Here is a 15,333-nt window from a genome sequence, read left to right as displayed (position 1 = left end):
TTCTTAACTTACTTTTGAAATATCTGATAATACAGAACCATTTAAAAATACTTCATGAAACAATAAATAAATGAAGGAAAATATCCTTTAATTGCCATAAATGAATTAACCATTAACATCACATAAAACAAAGATACAGTGCCTTGAAAAGTATGGAGCCCCCACAGCTATTTTCACATTTTACTGTCTCGTCTTCTAAGTTTAAAATACATTGCAGTGGGACATTTTGAGTTAATCTACAAAACATTGTGTATCAAAATAAAAATTTCAGAACAATTTACTAAAAATTAGAAACCAAAATGTGAGGCTGAAAAACTATTCATTTCCTTTGTAATTACTCCGCTAATTTTCTGCAGGTGTGATATGTTACCTTATCAACTCATCCTATTTGTTGATGTAGAATATTAGAGGATGAGCTGTTTTCAATGAATTCATGGAATACCGTAAATACTCCCCCCCCCCCCAATGTAAGGTCCAACAGTACGGTAGATTTTCAACAGACCAAGCCAAGAAGAAGACAAAAGTGCATTCAAGACAAGTCAGGGAAATGAAAATAGGGAAGCAAAATTCTGGAGAAGAGTACAAGACAAATTCAAAGGTACTGAACATACCTCAAAGCAGTCCATCATTGCGGTCCAGCATGAAAAAGTGGAAAAAATGTGAAACCACATCCTAGGCCAGGCCACCCCTCTAACCTCACTCACCGGAGAAGAATTGTACCTGTAAGAGAGGCACCTGTCAGTGGCTGTAACTGGAGATGAAGTTCATGGCTCCGCAATCTCTGAGGCCTTGAACAAAAAAGGATATCTATGAAAGAATGGCAAGAAAGAAACCCTGGCTAAAAAAAAAAGGCATATCATTGCCTGGAAAGACTTTGCAAGGCATCACTTAGAATTTAGTGTAATGATGTGGAAGAGATGTGACTAAAGTGGAACTTTGACTTCAACACTAATCAGTATATGTGGTGTAAAAGTAATACTGCACATCAGCCAGGTAATGACATACCTATTGTAAGGTCTGGTGGAAATAGCATCATGTTATGAGGATGCTTTTCAGCAGCAGGGACGGGAAATCTGGTCAGAATTGATGGGATGATGAATACAGAGAAATCCTGTATAAAAACCTACTCGCCTCTGCCAGAAATCTTAATCTGGGGAGAAAGTTAATCTTTCAGCAGGACAACGACCCAAAGCGTACTGCTAGAGCAATCATGGAGTGGTGTCAAATGAAGAAAATTGATGTCCTTGTGGCCCAGTCAGAGTCCAGATCTCAACCTGATCGAACATCACTGGCAAGACCTCAAGATTGCTGTCCACCACTACCCCAACTAACCCAACACAGCTTGAGCAATTTTGCAAGGAGGAATGGGCAAATCTTGCTCCATCGCATTGTGCAAAGCTAATAGAGACTTATCCATAAAAACTACTGGGTGTAACAGTTGCAAGAAGTGGTTCAACTAAATACTGAGCGAGGGGGAATGAATACTTTTGAAATGCAGACATTTCAAGTTTTGAATTTTTAGTTTTTCCTGCTTCATAGTTTTCCGTGATTTTGGGGCTCTATTGTGATTCACAATTCTCAGTTAAGTTGATCAAAATCCCCGCTTGTAGTATTCATTCATTTATGTGAACAATGGGTTGGGGTGCTGAATACATCTTCAAGGCACTGTAAGTAAACTGCTTAGCTTTACTTACCTTATCAACCAAGGTCACTGAGGGACTGTGGTACTGATATTAGCCATCTGTGACAGAAACCTCAGGGAGGTGATGCATGTACAAAGTGCACACTGCCCTTCATTTCAGGATGTCTGTGTTCCTTTGGACTCAGTGAGAGATTAGCAGCAGAGCAGGAGATTAGATTTTAACCTCAAGCACATTTCTCAGTTCGTGTCGCAATGTGCCAGTGTGGAAGCTGACCCAAATAGAGTACATCACCAGCAGTTCCCCAAACTTCCAGCAAATGCCATGTCACCTCATAAAAGTTTCAGTTGCCAATTTTGTGTTCACTCTGAATTCTAACAATACACAGTTCTGTTCAGTAATATTTATCCCTTACCCAATTTCTTGCAATCCACATTTTTGATAAATCAGCTTTTTGATTTTAAAGTATAAATTGTGAACATTAACGGTCTCGGTATTGATCCTTGTAGGCTCTGACTTTGCATCGTTTTGGACAAGCTTCACTTGACCCCTTTTCTATTTTTAACCTTTGAATCTAACTTGGTTTCTACTACATGTTGCATTCTTATCTATGTCTGATATTAAAACTGAAAGATGTTTTGGAAATTGATATATATTCTACCTTGTATATGACCTCATGAATGAATTACATGAGATTGGTCATGTGAAACTTTCTTGACTATGTAATTTTTTTTGGTTATGAGTAGATGATATAAAACATCCATGTAGGATTGTGGGGTCTTAATTGCAAAACAAATTTCAAAATAAGTGGAGTCCACAGCATGAACATTTGTTCTGAGTAAATGGACTGAATCAATACTAGTCTATTCCAGTATGGTGTGGGCATTATTTTTCTTATCATTGCTTTTAATCTGGCTATTCTTTAGATTCCATATACGGTGCTGTGCAGAAGTCTGAGTCATATATACACAAACACACACACACACACACACACACACACACACACACACACACACAGCTAGGGTGCCCAAGACTTTTGCACAGTACTGTACTTCCATCTCCTTTCCTATCTATTAGTATTATATTTGAAATCATCTAATTTTAATGAATTATTAACTACAGTATGTGTAACAGTGTAACTTTCACTTATTTCTTGCCTATGTTTTATTTACAATGTGTGGGTGCAATTGACCTGGACAAAGGGCTTTATTCTCGTATTGTATTTGCTTTAAGAGTAATCATCATTTTCTGATGTCAAGCCCAGCTGATCTCTTCAATTTATTGAAGCAAAGCAATTATTTAACTTTATATTCAACTTTGTCTGTTGGTGTCTGGAATCTAACCTTGTTTCTTGGCAATCATATTCCTATCCCCATCTCAACACTTCTTTCTTATTTATTTGCTTTTTCCTTGTTGATTTAATGTTGTTCTATTTAGACTCTTAATTTTGATTTACCTTCACTTCAAGTCAAGGCACATTGTATTCTACCTTGTCCCAGACATCCATGTACTCTTTCTTTATGATGTTTCTCCTAGGTTTTTATTCTTTCATGATGTATCATTTTAGATCTTCCCCCTTCTTTTCCTTCAGTAGTATATACCCTCTGTGGCCACTTTTTATTTATACTTCTACACTTGCTCATTAATGCAAGTATCTAACCAGTCAATCATGTGGCAACAACTTAATGCTTAAAACCATGCAGACATCGTCAAGAGGTTCGGTTGTTCACATCAGATATCAGAATGGGGAATTAATGTGGTCTAGATGACATTGACCATGGAATAATTGTTGGTGCTAGGTGAGTGTCATAGAAATTGGTGTTCTCCTGAGATCTTTACACACACCAGTCCCTAGAGAATTGTGCGAAAAATAAAAAACATCCACTGAATAGTTCTGTGGGCAGAAAAGCCTTGTTAATGGGAGAGGTTAGATGCTCAAAGTAACAGTGGTGTGTGGAAGAACATCACATCGAAACTTGAAGTGGATGGGCTACAGCAGCAGGAATCCACACTGAGGTCTATTCTAAATTGGCCACTGAGTGTACTTTCACAAGGATTGAACATAATTGGCCTTTACCATTCTCCTTTGTTCTTAGAGATGGGCAATAAAGAAGCAGATCCTTTGGCCTCTGTGTCCCCACTAACCATTATCAACTATCCATTTTATACTAATCCATTTTGCTTCACATCTATCAACTCCCTACCACCCACCGACGCATTAAGGGTAATTTACACTGGCCAGTGAACCAACTAAGCTGCCCGTCTTCATCTGATACAACATCCACACAAAACACAGGATTGACCTCAGGTCGCTGAAGATATGAGACCACAGCAGCTTTTTAGTAATTATAAACACAAGAGATTCTGCAGATGCTAGAAATCCAGAGTAACTCACACAAAATGCTGGAGGAAATCAGCAGGTGAGGCAGCGTTGATGGAAAGGAATGAACAGTTTTGGGTCGAGACCATTCATCAGGACTGGGAAGGAAGGGGGAAGAAACCAGAATAAGAAGGTGAGGAGGGGAGGGGGATGGAATTCAAGCTGTAAGATAATGTGAAGCCAGGTGGCTGGGGAGAGGGGATGTAGTGAGAAGTTGGGAGATGATGGATGGAAAAGGTAAAAGGCTGAAGAAGAAGGAATCTGATAAGAGAGGAGAGTGGACCATGGAAGAAAAGGAAGGAAGAGGGGCACCGGGGAGAGATGATAGGAGAAGACGTACGGGGGGAGCCAGAGTCGTCTTCTACACTTAGCTCCTCTAAACTATCTTTATGTTTTTGACATTTTATCCTATCTTTGACCAACGTGGCCTTTTCAGTTATCCTTAATTTATAATATAGGTTACTATTTTCTACATGTTCCCCTCCCTTTGCTTCAATGCATTCTGACTCACTCTTATGACCACAGCAAGTAGAAAATCCTTTTCTTCTGCTTACAAACCGTGTCAAGAAGACATCTGAGAGCAATGATACCAACAGAATCGTGCAGCTGATGGAGAATACAAGTGGACAGTTCAATTTTTGTCTTCTCTTGGTAAGTACTTATGTCTTCATTAATGAATGTGTTATAATACAGTTAGGCCAGTGGGACATCCCCTCAACTTTTCCAGACAGTATGATGAGGTGAGCAATAGGATGACTATTGCAGAATTGTCCCCAGCTGCTCTGATTATACTCTGATAAAAATTAGCAAAGCTCCATTTTGAAATCAGGGAGGTTGAGCAGGTCTGTTGTCTTTGGCATATTTTGTCAATAGGATGTATGGTGGGTGGGGAAGTGCAGGGCTTGTGCATTGGAGATACAAGAAGTTGATCTGAATTAGACTCAGAATTAACATCAATTGAGATATGCCATTTTGGTTATTGTCGTGTCTCAGTTCTCTGCAGAAGAAATATTATCAATTCCATTCTTTCCTCTTTCCCTCATCCTCTCTTATTTAAACTTATCCTATGCAAATTTTGATTTTTATTCCCCATATCAACTCCTTGCAGATACTTCCACTAAAAGTCAAAGTAAATTTATTATCAATGTATGTATATGTTATCTTATGCTATCTTCAGGTATTTCTTGCAGGTATTTACAGAAAAAAAAATAAGAAATACCATAGAATTTTTGAATAACTATGCATAATTAACAACCAATGTATAAAATAAAACAAATTGTGCAAGTATATAAAAATGCTGAGAACATAAGTTGTAGAGTCCTTGAGAGTGAGTCTATAGGTTGTGGAATCAGTTCAGTGTTGGGTTGAGTGAAGTTACTCACTTTAGTTCAGGAGCTTGATAGTTGTAGGGTAATAATTGTTTGTGAACCTGGTTGTGTGGGACCTAAAACTCAAGCTCCATTTCACATATGGTAGCAGCGAGAAGAGAGCATGGCTTGGATGGTGGAGGTTCTCGTTGATGGATGCACAAAGGCAGAGAGGGCCCGAGGGATTCTCAATCTACAGGACGGACCGAACAAACTCATCCACACAATGGAAGCAATTTACACTGGCCAATTAATCGACTATACTGCGTATCTTTAGGATGTGGCATCTATTTTCACTGAAGCACCTAAACTGATATTGTCACAAGAAGAATGTGCCAGCTTCTGTCATCTTATGAAATTTGTACATCAGGTAGAGAATCACAGGCCAATGTGATTTTTTTCATGTCACCTTTCAGTGCATTTCTGAACCTGTTCCTCTCTTTATCAATCTTCTTGCTACCAAAAGCATTCTTTCAATTTATTCTATCTAAGCCTTTCAAGATTTCAAGCTGATTGTTCAAATCTTTTACACTTCAAGCAGAACAATACTAGCTTCTACAGTTCATCTGCAAAACTGCAGCCTCTTGTACTTGGAATAATCTCAGTAAATCTCTCTGTAAAATCTCCGCACTCTTCACACCCTTCCTGGAGTACAATATTCAAAATTGGACAACGGTCTTCTTGTTGGTTTAACGTAACTTCCTACCTTTCATACTTGATTTATAAAACCCAGGATCTCATTGCTTCATTAACCCAAAACATGCTCAATATATTGTCAATACATTATGTATTAGGAAGACAACACCTATCATCAAAAATCCCCACCATCCAGATCATGCCATCTTCTTACAGCTACCATTGGGCAAGAAGTACAGAAGCCTGAAATGCCACAACACTTGAAGAAACCAGCGGAACTCTAATCACTATAGTTTAGCAACACTATAACTAGCCACTTTTCATTACACTGCATTTCTTTTATTTTGATTCTTTCTTGTATAATTTTGCATAGTTTAGATTATTAATTAATGTTTTCTCTTGTCACTGTGCATCTGATGCTATGTGGCTGTGATGCTGCTGCAGGTAAATTTTTCATTGCATCCATGTATGTATGTGTATGACAATGAACTTGACTTTGACATTGATATTGGCCCCCTGGTTGCACTGTTATATCACAGATTTGTGCACAGATCTATGAGGTATGAAGGAACATTTAGCATCTATAATCTCAATTATTTTGAGGTTTCATTGCATTTTTTACCCTGGATTCTATTGACTGTTTCTTCAGTTTGTCTACTCATCTTCCGTGCTATAGGATTTTGGGTTGTTTGCACTCACCACTGAGCACCCAATCCAAGCCAACAATATACGTTGATATAAGAGTCATTTGGATATGTATATGGATAGGAGGGGTTAAGACTGTTGTCAAAATGCAAGCATATAGGACTAGTTCGGTGGGTACTATGGTAGGCAGGGACAAGTTAGGCTGAAGAGCCTCTTTCCATGCTATGTTACTCTATGACTATATATAATGTCTGTGGTGATTATGTGTCATGATAACCTCACTCAATGGATTAACCCAGAAAGTTATTAGCTTTAATTAATACTTCATTTTCATATTGCTTACCAGATAATTGTCTTCATATCTTCATACTGTTGAATACATGCTGTTTATGTCCTTTGAAGGTGCATAACATTTAAAATAATGGTTTTGCTTTCTGGCAATGGAGCAGACAAGAAGCGTGAGGGAGAATTGGGATGATGTCTTCAAAGGAGATCAGTTAGAAGATCTTAAGTTAATGGGTGATGTTGCAGCGTGAACTATAGCCCTGCTATAACATGTTGCATTGAGGCTGTGACAGTCCAGCAGTTGGTGCAGCTTCCTCACAGCTCCTGGGACTTGGGCTTGATCCTGGCCTGTGGCTGCCTGTGAAGTTCGCACATCCTCTGTGTAGCAATGTGCATTTCCTCGGGTGCTTCAGTTTCCTGCCGCACCAAAAGATGTGCTGTTAGATTATAAAAAACAAGAACAGATGTTGGAAATGCAGTGGAACGCACAAAAAAATGCTGGATGCCTCAGCCTAGCAGGCAGTATTTATGAAGGAATTAACAATCAGAGCAATACACTTCATCAAGAATCTAACTTCTGGTAATTTCTCCACCTCCCCTTTCATTCTCTTTCCATTCCCCATTCTGACTCCCCTCTTACTCTTCTCTGCTCCTCACCTGTCCATCACTTTCCCTCGTGTTTCTCTTCCTTCCCTTTCTTCCATGGTCTACTCTGCTCTCTTCTCTTCTTTTTCTTTCTTTTTTTCTTTTTCAATCTTTTTATTAATTTCATAAAAATAAACATAACATGGTAGTAGTAATTATTGGGAATACATTGTTATAAATAACATACGTGATTATAAAGCCAGATAACACTTAAATGATAAAACTCCCAATCATATAGGATACAAATGAATAATATAAGACAAAGAAAAATATCTAAAAAAAACATGGAAAAGGAAAAAAAATACTGCCCCCCCCAAAAAAAACTAATCTAAACAGAATTAATCAACTAAACTAAAAAAAAGACATGGGCTGTTTTGCAGCATCCTATTACAGAGGAAGAAATAACAGCTGTAATCTCATCAATGAATTCTGGTAAAGCACTTGGTCTGGATGGTTTTACAGTGGAATTTTTAAAGTTTTTTTCCTCTATTCTCTCTCCTTGGTTGGCTAGAATATTCAAAGAAGCAATCAGTTTAGGTAAATTACCACAATTGTTTTATGAAGCTTCTATTTCTTTAATTCTTAAAAAGAATAAAGATCCTACTGATTGTGCATCATATAGACCAATATCCCTTTTGAATGTAGATTCAAAAATTTTTTCAAAAATTTTAGCAACTAGGCTAGAGAAGGTATTACCTCCGATTATCTCTGTGGACCAAACAGGATTTATTAAAAGCCGTTATTCATCTTTTAATATCAGGAGGTTAATGAATATTGTTTATACTTCTTCACTTAAGACTCCAGAATGTATTATTTCATTAGATGCTAAGAAAGCTTTTGATAGAGTTAAATAGCCATATTTATTTAGTGTGTTCAAGAAGTACAATTTTAGTCCGATATTTATATCCCCTCTTCTCCTTTCAGATTCCTCCTTCTTCAGCTCATTTCCTCTTCCACCTATCACCTCATCCCCCCCCTTTCCCCACCCACCCACCTTCTCCCTCACCTAGCTTCATCTATTGCGTTCCAGCTTGTGCTCCCCTCACCAAACCCATGTTATTATTCTGGCTTCTTTCCTCTTTCCTTTCCAATCCTGATGGAGGATCTCAGCCCGAAACACGACTATTTATTCCTCTCCATTGATGTTGTCTGACTTGCTGAGTTTCTCCAGCAAATTGTGTGCTGTTAGATTAATTGGCTTCTGGAGAATACCCTTAGTTTGTTGACAGAAGAATTGTCAGAGTATATAAGAAAAAGTTGTTTACAGAGAAAGGGAAGCTGATGGGATTGACAGCTAGAATAGACTTGATGGGATGAATGATCTCATTCTAGATCACCCAGCAAAGGTGATATCATCCACATTCAGTGATAAAGGGAAGACAAGTACTTTGGCATTGAATGTGAAAGGTGCCCTTCTGAATACTGAGGACACCACCTTCTGAGTTGCCAACCTTTAGAACCTGATTTGCATTTCTCCCCTATTTCTCGTGCGAGACCAACATCTTGCCCTCAAGGTCACCGCTATTTGCCAGATTATTTTCCCTGCCCTCCTTTTCTTTCCCTGTCTAATTTAATTCTGATTTAACTCCTTCTCGATCAACTCTCATCGGATAGGTTTTTAATTATTAAGGGCGTTAAAGGTTTCAGCGAGGGGATGATAGCAGGCGAATGGGGGAGGGAGGGGTAATATATCAGCCATAATGGTGTGGTGGAGCAGGCTCAGTGGGTTGGATAGAAACATAGAAACATAGAAAATAGGTGCAGGAGTAGGCCATTCGGCCCTTTGAGCCTGCACCGCCATTCAGTATGATCATGGCTGATCATCCAACTCAGAACCCTGTACCAGCCTTCCCTCCTTACCCCCTGATCCCTATAGCCACAAGGGCCATATCTAACTCCCTCTTAAATATAGCCAATGAACTGGCCTCAACTGTTTCCTGTGGCAGAGAATTTCCCTGATTCACCACTCTCTGTGTGAAGAAGTTTTTCCTAATCTCGGTCCTAAAAGGCTTCCCCTTTATCCTCAAACTGTGATCCCTCGTTCTGGACTTCCCCAACATTGGGAACAATCTTCCTGCATCTAGCCTGTCCAATCCCTTTAGGATTTTATACATTTCAATAAGATTGCCCCTCAACCTTCTAAATTCCAACGAGTATAAGCCTAGTTGATCCAGTCTTTCATCATATGAAAGTCCTGCCATCCCAGGAATCAATCTGGTGAACCTTCTTTGTACTCCCTCTATGGCAAGGATGTCTTTCCTTAGATTAGGGGACCAAAACTGCACACAATACTCTAGATGTGGTCTCTCTAAGGCCTTGTACAACTGCAGTAGTACCTCCCTGCCCCTGTACTCGAATCCTCTTGTTATGAATGCCAGCATACCATTCTCCTTTTTCAATGCCTCCTGTACCTGCATGCCCACTTTCAATGACTGGTGTATAATGACACCCAGGTCTCGTTGCACCTCCCCTTTTCCTAATGGGCCACCATTCAGATAATAATCTGTTTTCCTGTTTTTGCCACCAAAGTGGATAATCTCACGTTTATCCACATTAAATTGCATCTGCCATGAATTTGCCCACTCACCTAACCTATCCAAGTCACCCTGCATCCTCTTAGCATCCTCCTCACAGCTAACACTGCTGCCCAGCTTTGTGTCATCCGTAAACTTGGAGATGCTGCATTTAATTCCCTCATCTAAGTCATTAATATATATTGTAAACAACTGGGGTCCCAGCACTGAGCCCTGCGGTACCCCACTGGTCACTGCCTGCCATTCTGAAAAGGTCCCGTTTATTCCCACTCTTTGCTTCCTATCTGCCAACCAATTCTCTATCCACATCGATACCTTACCCCCAATACCATGTGCTTTAAGTTTGCTCACTAATCTCCTGTGTGGGACCTTGTCAAAAGCCTTAGGATGTCCTAATTCTGCTCCTATCTCTATTGGTCTTATGGATGACAAAGCAAGCTGTTGATCCCATAATTCATTGGGGGATCCAGATACCCTTGGTGCTCCACCAGCTTCCATATTGAGGGCTGTGAGACTTCTTTTAACTCCAGATGGTATGGTTGTAGAACTGCTGCCTCACAACACCAGGGACACAGGCTCAAACCTGTCCTCAGCTGCTATCTCTGTAGAATTTGCCTATTCTCTCTGTGACTGCATAGGATTCTTCTGGGAGATTTGGTTTCCTCTCACAACCTAAAGACATGCGGGTTTGTAAGTTAATTGGCTACTGTAAGTAGGATCTGTGGGGAACTGATGGGAAAGTGGGAATTAAGAAAAAAATGGGATTATATAGGATTAGTGTGAATGGATTGTTGGTGGCTGGGCAAAGAGCATGTTACCATACAGCTTCCAAATCTACAGCACAGAAATCAGCATTCAATCCAGCTGGCCCTAAATTGTTATTTAAGTTAATCACAATCAGTTTATAACATTGAAGATCATGATAAATCTAAATCTCATCCAAATACCTTTGCAATGATCTGAGGATTTCTGTTTCCATGCCCCTTTCTGGTGTAGATTTCCGGATGCTCACCATGCTCTGGGCAAAGAAATATTTCCTCAACTCTGTCTAATAATTCCACAAATTACCTTAAATCTCTGTCCTCTGGTTATCAATCTAAAGGAAACAGCATCTTGTTCATCCAGCTATGCCAACATAATCTGCTGAGTCTCATTTTTCAGCTCCAAACTGATTGAACATCGCAGCCACTGCTGTTGCAATAGTATCCGGAGGAGACTCTGCTTGAACCATGAAGCGGGTTTTTTTTTCTTGACAATCCGCTCAACTATTTATGAGAGGTACAGCAGACTCTTTAACATTTAAATCAAAATAAGGTGATGGACTTAATTTGCTAAAGGCCTCTTTTCCTTTATAATACTTTATTGGAAATTCACAGAAGAGAAATTGCTATAACAAACTCACATATTGCCTGCAATTAAAGATTAATTCATTCTCTTGTCTTGAATTTAACACTGTGGAAAAAATTGTTGGAATGAATAAATATATTGCTGATTGATAGCCCAATATGTAGTAATATGAATTTCTACAGGTTTCCTGATCTATAATAGCACTCTAATATTAAGTGTTTGTAAATTTCTCACAGTTTATAAAATTGATAATTTGCCAGTCTGATAATTTCAGAATTTAGAATTATAACTAAATAGGGAGTAAATAGCAATAGTACATAAAGTTTGAACTTTATTCTTCTAAAATGCATAAAGGATGCCTCAAAATGGCCATGTGAACAATGAACACAATTTCACAGGCTATACACATAAATAATCTTTTCCAGAATTATATTATACTCCTACTGACAGTTATATAATGTAAGAAATATAACTAAACTCAGCAACTGAGGTTGTTGTTTGTACAGTATCGGCGTAACCAGGGGGCATGTATTAAATGCAACAGAAAAGACACGATTCATTTATTCATATGTCCATTGCAAGTTTTGCTCTGAAACAAAGCACAATTAATTAGAGGCACAGCATGATAACAGGCCCTTCCAGCCCAATGGGTCTGTGCCGCCCAATTACACCCATGTGACCAACTAACCTACTAACTCCTACATTCTTTGAAATGTGGGAGGAAACCAGAGTACATGGAGGAAACGCACATGGTCACCAGGGAGAAGGAACAAACCTCTTACAGGCAGTAGTAGAATTGAACTCAGGTCTTTGGTGTCGTAATAGTGTTAAGCTAACCACCACACTACCATGCCACCCCATTAGGATTTAAACTCTGAATTTTCTGGTCAAAAATTTCACAGTTCGAAGTACATTTATTATCGAAGTATGTATGCATTATACAACCTTGAGTTTCATCTCCTTAGTCAGTGCAGAGCCAAGCAAACATCAGTTAATGTAAGAACAAGGATGAATATAACTTAATTCCAATGTTGGTGTGATCCTATCGTAAATGCTCTTAACACTGCCAGACTCACTTTCACTTCTGACATTGCATCTTTGCCTGAAATTTCTTTAGAATTTTAGTAAAGGTGTGATATTAAATTGCTTCAGACAACAACAAATCTAAAGCTGCACTGAGAAAAAGAATTGTCCTTCATTGTAGCAGTGCATTGAATCTTACATAGCAAGAGTATTTCAAAATGTCTCACTAAGAAAGAAGAATTTTGTAATTATTGCTGTAACGTAGAAAGTGAGAGCTAAATTTTGCAAAGGAAGATTACACAATTAAAAACAGCAGTGAGATAATTTCCTTTATAGTGTTATTCCAACAGGGATAAATATTACTCCTCTGTTAAATAGATTTTGTAGGGTATCTTGCATCCAAAGGGCAGGGCAGTGAGCAGCTCCATTCAATGTTACACCTGGAAGGTAGCACAATGCTCTGTGGGAGGACTGCTGTGGAATTTGTAATCCAGAACAGTTTACAAACTTGCATGCTTGCATGTGGAAACATTGTCAACTGAGTCACAATTGACACCCTGAAAGTGAATCATTTATTTGATTCATCCTGCTATGGATGATATGTTTATTGCACTGTTAGATATTATAATAAGCTCTCACATTTTTCAGTGTCAAACCTGTACAGTAAGGGAGCGTAGCCGTTAGCAAAGATGACATTACACCACCAGTGACCCAGGTTCGATTCCTGCTACTGTCTGTAAGGAGTTTGTGTGTTCTCCAAGAGACTGCATGGGATTCCTCTGCATGCTCCCGTTTCACCCCACATTTTAAAGACATACGGTTTAATAGGTTAAATGGTCATAGAGGTGTAATTTGGTGGTGCAGGCTCATTGGCCTGTTACCAATCTGTATCGCTAAATAAAAATAAATATTTTAATAATGTGGTAACTTAAATATCTCAAAAAATCTGCTGTCCTTTAACATTAAGATAAGAATCTCATTCGCTCTATCGAATGGACATCAAATATGTAATCCTCAAGCAATATCACAAAAACTGACTGAATATTAATACACAAACATGAGGAAATCTGCAGATGCTGGAATTTCAAGCAACACACATAAAAAGTGCTGGTGAACGCAGAAGGCCAGGCAGCATCTACAGGAAGAGGTACAGTCGACGTTTTGGGCTGAGACCCTTCGTCAGGACTAACTGATAGTAAGAGATTTGAAAGTGGGAGGGGGAGGGGGAGATCTGAAATGATAGGAGAAGACAGGAGGGGGAGGGATGGAGCTAAGAGCTGGAAAGTTGATTGGCAAAAGGGGTATGAGAGGATCATGGGACGGGAGGCCTAGGGAGAAAGAAAGGAGGAGAGGGGAAGCCCAGAGAATGGGCAAGGAGTATAGTGAGAGGGACAGAGGGAGAAAAAGGAGAGAGAGAGAGAGGAAGGGAGGGAGGAAATAAATAAATAAGGGATTGGTTAAAAAGGGGAGGTGGGGCATTAACAGAAGTTAGAGAAGTCAATGTTCATGCCATCAGGTTGGAGGCTACCCAGACGGAATACAAGGTGTTGTTCCTCCAACCTGAGTGTGGCTTCATCTTGACAGTAGAGGAGGCTGTGGATAGACATATCAGAATGGGAATGGGACATGGAATTAAAATGTGTGGCCGCTGGGAGATCCTGCTTTCTCTGGCGGACAGAGCGTAGGTGTTCAGCGAAACGGTCTCCCAGCCTGCTATATATTGGCGGAACCCGACGCATGCTGGGAGACCGTTTTACTGTCAAGATGAAGCCATACTGAGGTTGGAGGAACAACACTTTATATTCCGTCTGGGTAGCCTCCAACCCGATGGCATGAATATTGACTTCTCTAACTTCCGTTAATGCCCCACCTCCCCTTCGTACCCCATCCCTTATTTATTTATTTCTCTCTCTCTCTCTCTCTCTCTCTCTCTCTCTCTCCTTTTTCTCCCTCTGTCCCTCTCACTATACTCCTTGCCCATCCTCTGGGCTTCCCCTTTCCCCTTTTCTTTCTCCCTAGGCCTCCCATCCCAGGATCCTCTCATATCCCTTTTACCAATCAACTTTCCAGCTCTTAGCTCCATCCCTCCCCCTCCTGTCTTCTCCTATCATTTCAGATCTCCCCCTCCCCCTCCCACTTTCAAATCTCTTACTATCTCTTCTTTCAGTTAGTCCTGATGAAGGCTCTCGGCCCGAAACGCCGACTGTACCTCTTCCTATAGATGCTGCCTGGCCTGCTGCATTCACCAGCATTTTTTATGTGTGTTGCTTGATCATTAATACATTGTTCTTTATGGGAGCTGACCGTACCCAGGGCAGTTACCATGTCTCATACAAGGATGACATCATGAAAACATTTTTTTTAAAAATATTCAGCAATTCTTATCACCTTGAACTCAATGCTCAGTCTTCCCAAAAGGGAATTGGTTGGACACTTGAGGGAAAAGGATTTGTGTGGTTCTCGGGAAATGTCTAGCGATTGTTATTATTTGTTTTTTTTATTTGTACAGTTTGTCTTATTTTGCGCATTGATTCCTTGTCAGTCTTTGGCTGGCTGTAGTTTTTTCATTGATTCTATTATATTTCTTTGTTTTACTGTGAATACCTGCAAGAAAATGAATCTCAGGGTAGTGCAGTATATGGTGGCATATATGTACTTTGATAATAAATTTATTTTGAACTTTTGATCTTTGAACTTGAAGTACTGATGGGATTGCTGTATAAAGACCTGAAGGGGACCAGATTGGCAGAATGTTTGTGTGCAGATTGTCTGTGAGGCAGCTTGGAGTGTCCTGAGGTTGTGAAAGACAACTTATAAATATGTCTTTCCTT

Source organism: Mobula birostris, chromosome 18, assembly GCF_030028105.1.
Source record: "Mobula birostris isolate sMobBir1 chromosome 18, sMobBir1.hap1, whole genome shotgun sequence".
Classification (NCBI taxonomy): domain Eukaryota; kingdom Metazoa; phylum Chordata; class Chondrichthyes; order Myliobatiformes; family Myliobatidae; genus Mobula; species Mobula birostris.
The sequence above is the reverse complement of the archived record's forward strand: the minus strand, read 5'-3'. Positions refer to the sequence as shown.